Source organism: Galeopterus variegatus, unplaced genomic scaffold (genome assembly GCF_000696425.1).
Source record: "Galeopterus variegatus unplaced genomic scaffold, G_variegatus-3.0.2 Scaffold11097, whole genome shotgun sequence".
NCBI classification, from domain to species: Eukaryota; Metazoa; Chordata; class Mammalia; order Dermoptera; family Cynocephalidae; genus Galeopterus; species Galeopterus variegatus.
Window position 1 is genome coordinate 46485 of NW_007737208.1, and position 6358 is coordinate 52842.

Sequence of the window (6358 nt, forward strand, 5' to 3'; positions counted from 1 at the left end):
AACAGTTTAATTCTTCCAGGTTTTATTTTTAAGCTTTTGTAAGTGGGACCAGAGGAACATTTAGTGATATATTTGACCCTTGACTGAAGCAAACATTCTTTAGTACTTTACCCAGTGCCCCATGAATTATGAGGTTTTCCGTTCTGTCTGGTAGAGACAGCCCTGTGTGAGGGATTGTTCTCTTATTCCTTCGATGTAGTTCTTTCCCCGACTTTGTGAGTTTCCTCACATGAAGTCCTGATCAGTACTGAGCTTCTCAGCTGGGGTACCCTCTACAGATCTCCAGAGCTCTTTCTGTACAGCTCTCTTCTTTATTACTTTGCCCCAGACTCCTAGCTCTGTCTCCTGAAATCACAGAGACCGCTGGGCTTTGTATAGTTCTCCATCCTTGATCTGTGGCCTGGACACTTTCTCCAAGAAATAAACTGGGGCAGTTGTAGGGCTTACCTTGTTTGTTTCCTGTATCTCGCTGGGCTTTGTATAGTTCTCCATCCTTGATCTGTGGCCTGGAGACTTTCTCCAAGAAATAAACTGGGGCAGTTGTAGGGCTTACCTTGTTTGTTTCCTGTATCTCTGGATCACTGCCCTTCATTGCCTGGTGTCCAGTGATTTGAAAACATATTTTGTCCTTTTTTTACTTTTAAGTGGGAATATAAACTTGATCCCTCTTACTACTCCATCTTGAGTGTTTACTTTGTGTATTAATTGATTTGCAAAACTAAGTTTAATTATACCTGTGAAATGGGAATAATACTACCACTTACTTCAAGAGAGAGTTGTATCTGAAAAGTACATTCTCATAATGCCATATAAATGTCAATTGCCTACTGGACGACTGTGGAGCTGGAATTTGAAACCTGGGAATTGGGCTCCAAAGTTGTCCTCCTAACAGCGATGCTGTGGTTTGGTCCTTGATTGGCTCCATGGAAGCGTGTCAGTTGCCTCCTGTCACAGAGGCTGCATGGTGTGCCGGCAGAACCTTAGGGCACCCAGCAGCAGGCACTCACTTCTGCTCCTGAGCTCACAGCTTGGCTGGGCTTTTCCGTTGCTCACAGCTGGGCTCGGTAGGACTCTGGGTTCTGTGGTTAGTTTCAAGTTGCCTTAGGTGCCCGTGCTCAGCTTGACTGGTCTCCCACATTGCTAGTGCCTTTGAAAGCAAAAGGTTCAAAATCTTAACATTTTTAAAAGCTTGGCTGTATTTTTCTCTGAAGATTGTTTTATTGGCTCCATGACTTGCATGATACTTGGTCCATTCCATCTGTGCTGCTTATAATTATTTTTAGTGCTTCAGTGATACCAAGGAACAGACTTTAGAAAACGCAGTGTATTGAAGGTAACTCAGTACTACGCAGTTGGGGCTTTTTGCATGTGATGTTTGTGAATGAGTGGCATGCTGGCATTTTCTGGTGAATTTAGCCCTGCCATGAGTTTGCTGTTTTTAGTTAAAAGCTTTGGCATGCTCTTTTCACCCCTGTTCACTGAGCACCTTTTCTATTTTAAGGTGGATATTTGGGCTCAGATTGGTTGTATTGAAAGTCTCAGCCAGTCGCCACCTTCTTCGTCTTCTCCTTCTCCTTCTCCTTCCATAAATAAGGTAAATTCCAATCTTGAATGCAAGAGGAAACAAACATTTAACAACCCCTAAAAGTAATCTTTTTTTCCCACATGAGATGATTGTTTCAGGTCAAGTATCCTATGAAAGCTCTTCTTGGGGTATGAAAGCATAGAATGTGGACTGTATAGGAATGGGAAAGGTCACTGGGATTTACACCTTGGAGGCCTTTTAGCTGAGACTTTCACTGAGAGTTGATTGATGGATTTATCCCATGGGCAATGAGCTCTAATGAAGGGTTTTTAATTCTGCGGTTGACAGTGAGTCAGGAGGAGCTTGGTGCATAAAGGGACAGAAAAGGAGACGATGAAGCATTGCTCAGTAGAAATGAGAGGGTGAAAGGTGGAAGAAAAGTATGCAAGAGGCACCTCAGAGTTTGAAACTCAGTGAAGGAATGGAATGGATTTTTGTGTGACCAAATGTCTGCAGTTGAGAGAAAAAAAGGGTTATTGGCATTGAGAGTGAAGAAGTCAGAGGCTGGAAGATCCTTAAACCAGATCATTGTAACCCAGTTTGCTACAATAGGGGTTAGGTTTTGCAAAAACCAAGATCTCAGTATTTAACACAGAAAATGTGTGTGCCGAATGCCCCCGAAATTAGGAGTTGCTGCTGACCTTGATGGTGGAACATTTCTGTCTTCGTCCTCCCTCTTTTACGTATCTGTAGGAAACATCTTTGGCTAGAACAAAAAATATTTTAAGTGCCTATTATCGTTTATTCAATTAAAAGCTTCTCTATTAATATGACCTGGATTAAAACCATTTGGAAATATAACTGTATGATCTTTTCCTGTGTAGCACAAACTAGTAGGTGCACTACTCAGATGGGAATTTACTCAAAGAACTGCCAGTCTTTCTTCTTTTCTTTGTACTTCAGATGAGCCCCCATATACTAAGAAAACCTCTACTGAATGCGTACTGTGTGCCAGGTATTATGTTAAGTGCTTTATATACATTATGTCATTTAATCCCTACAAAAGCCCTATGAGGAAGATAATGTTGTTATAGCCATTTTATAAGGTGGAAACTAAGAGAAGTGTAGTAAGTTGCCCACATCTACAGAGCTAGTAAGTGGTGAAGCTGGGACTCAGACCTGAATAGACAGGCTTTAGAGGAATACCCATGTGAAATTCCTTAGATCAGATCCCAACAGTTTCATAAAAGGATTTAAAAACCACCCAGTGGGCCAGTATTCTTCTCTTTGCCCCAACCTGAATAGACAGGCTTTAGAGGAATACCCATGTGAAATTCCTTAGATCAGATTCCAACAGTTTCATAAAAGGATTTAAAAACCACCCAGTGGGCCAGTATTCTTCTCTTTGCCCCTTCTGACCCCATATTACATGTTGGTAATGCATGTGCTTTTCCCACGGCTGTCATGCACTGCAGCGTGCAACATGCTTACCGTCACTCCCCCCTCGTGGCCTCTGACTCCATTCTGTGTCCTTCTGGCTCTACAGTCGGGTACAAGCCAGTCTGCTTTCTCAAGAAACTTAGCTAATGCTGTAAATCCTTTCAGTGCATATGTTAGAGTAAGTCTCCTGATATAATGCCAGGTAAATGTATTTCTCTGTTTGTCTTAGGAGGATAAGATAGCTTTTAAATTTAGAGTATTAAGTCAGCAAATATGTGGAATATATTGCTCCTGGCCCTTATTTAATTTAATTGGGATGGGGGGTAGGAAGAGAGTCAGATATAATGAGCTAGGTATAGTACAAGGCAGATTAAAATGTGTTTGTCATAGAGGTCCAAGCAAATGTGCTTTGGGAGTGTATTCATTTAATAAATACTTAATATACTGAGCACTTACTGTTTGCCAGGCCCCATCTTCACAGGCGTTAGGAGATGACAGGTGACCCCAATGGACACAGCCTTTCCTGAGTCCCTGTGTCCCTTCTGATAGGGCTCAGAAGACAGAGGGATTGTTTCTAACAAATTTTGCTGAATTGCCCAACATTTTGTTAAAATTTCAAGCATAGAAAAGTCAAACAAATTTCATAGAGAATAATCATACACCTGCCTTCTAGATTTTACCGTTAACATTATACTGTTCTTGCTTTCTTCTTTCTCACACATCTGTCCATCCCCTCTTTCAATTCATCTCTGCCTATCTGCATCTTCCAACTTTTCCATAGTAAATTGATACCACTTTCATAACTCAGAAGGTGTTATTTTAAGAGTATGATAGTGTCACATGCTAAAAATCATTTTTCCATGGTCATATGCTAAAAACCACTTATGCTGTGATCAACTACAGTATGTTATTTTCCTAGAAAAGACTTAGGTCAGTATACACAAGGAAAATCTGATTTCCTCTTTTGAGAAATAATGATAATGTTATGAGGGTTAGATGTCTGGCAGAGTAATATGTATTTCATATAAATTATCAAGAACATCACATTTAAAATATTTGAGTCCTTGCCACTTTATGCAAGGTGTTTTGAGAATCTTTGGGGGGATATGCTTTTAAATAAAACAGCTTATGTCCCTGATTTTCTAGTGGGACTGACTACCTGATATGCAAATAACTGTAACAAAGGACTGACTTTGGGAGAATCTGGAAGGCCCTAGGTGTCAGCAAGCAGACCCTGGGGGGCCAGAGTCCATTAGGTGGGGTAGGACTGTGACAGAGGTTAGAATGATGAAGAAAAGGCTCTGCATGCAGGTAGAGTGTAGCAAGAGAAAAGGCAGAGAAGTAGAAAAGTTTGGGGAAATGTGTGGAGTTTGAATTTTTAGAGTGAGGGGTAGTGGTGGGTAATGAGAATGGGAAATGCAGTGGAAGGAAAAATTAGGACCTACGCTGCAAAAATACTTGGTGGATGGACTGAGGAGCTCGGAATTTGTTCCATGGTCAGTGGGATCTGACGAAGGGTTTTTAGTGATGCGTGGCTGACAGTGAGTCAGGAGGAGCTTTGTACAATAAAGGATGGGAAAAGAAAGAGGATGAAGACAAAAATACTTGGTGGATGGACTGAGGAGCTCGGAATTTGTTCCATGGTCAGTGGGATCTGACGAAGGGTTTTTAGTGATGCGCGGCTGACAGTGAGTCAGGAGGAGCTTTGTACAATAAAGGATGGGAAAAGAAAGAGGATGAAGAAGTGGCTCCGTAGAAAGGAAGAGGCAGGAAAGAGGGAAGAAAAGTATTGAAGGCTCCTCTAATTTGAAACCTTAGCCAGGCTGCAGAGTGGGTTTTTAGTGTGATCAACTGTCTGCAGTTAAGGGACAGAAGGGTTTTGTGTTGAGAGCAAAGTCAGAGACTTAAGCATGGGAAGAGTAGGTTCCAGGAGAGACAGATCCAGACAGACTGTGTGAGCTGGGTACTAGTTACCGAGAGGAGAGGAAGGGCCCTGCAGGCCAGCAGAAGGTCATCTGCAAGAGAGAGAGCGTCCAAGGTCCATGACAGAAGAGATTTCCAGTTGGTCAAGTTTCAAAAGACTTCTTATCAGCAGGAGTCAGGCTGAAACAAGGTAGAGGGAATGTTCCAGGGAAAAAAATAAAGACAGAGAGAAAGAAACATACCCACAAGGATTTCATAACCTGGGTTGAGAGCTAGGATCATATATGTAACCAAATAACATAATTATTACAAGCCTATCAGTGGTAAATAAAGTAATTTTCAAAGGACCATCGTGTTGTTTCTGTCCTGATTAAATGGATTTTAACTTTTTAAGGATATTTGCTATGAATAGGTCATCTCCAATTTTCTTCCCCATCTTGATGAAAACTCTTCCTAGCCAGTTTGCTAATAACTCTTAAAGCCTTCTTGTTGGGGCCAGGCAGAACCTCACTCCTCTGTTCCCGTTTACAGCCTGTTGTTCCTTTGCAGTTTATTTCACTTGACTCCTAGCAGTCTTCCTGAGTCTGAGTCAGGCTGCCTGCACTGCTAGGAAGAGAGAGAGCTGAGTTCCAAGCCGGGCAGCCTGACCGTGGGGCCCTCAGCATTCCACCGTCACTGTCAGTAGTGTATGGAAATCATGCTCAATCTGCTAGACAAACGATTGTCTGTATTTGTCATCTTTAGTATCCCAAACTTCTCTACTTTTTGAAGTTTTTATTCAAAAAACAAAACCTTATAATTTAGAGTTTGGAGGACATGGAGTATTTATTGCTGAGTAAAACTCGTCCCTTAAAGACACCTGTGGAAGGAAAAGTTTCTCTTAACTGGTGTGATTGGCAGACTCTCAGCATGATCGCTTTCATTTCCAGTGTCCCCTAGAGTGACTTGAGGGTCCATCCCCAAAGCCGAGTTTCCCCATGTAAGCTATGTATTTGAAAAGTCCACAATCTTGTGAATGAAACATTTTTCTGCTATTAATATTTGACTTAAAGTCACGTGTCATTTTTTTCCTTAAAAGTATATGGGCTGTTATAATCCTACTTCCACATGTAAAGCATATGCTCTGTTCTCACGCATCTGGCACAAGGCAGCCAGCTTCACCACTGTCACCTGGTGAAGAACAAGGACAGACCAGCCACTAGAGCAATCTAAACATTAGAGAGGTACGTTAGACAGTTTGGGTAATTTTCTTGTAAGTCTCTCTCTTTTTTTTTTTTTGTTAGCCAACACTTTTATGTTTTTTATATGAGAAAGAAGACTTGAATAAANAGGGGTAGTGGTGGGTAATGAGAATGGGAAATGCAGTGGAAGGAAAAATTAGGACCTACGCTGCAAAAATACTTGGTGGATGGACTGAGGAGCTCGGAATTTGTTCCATGGTCAGTGGGATCTGACGAAGGGTTTTTAGTG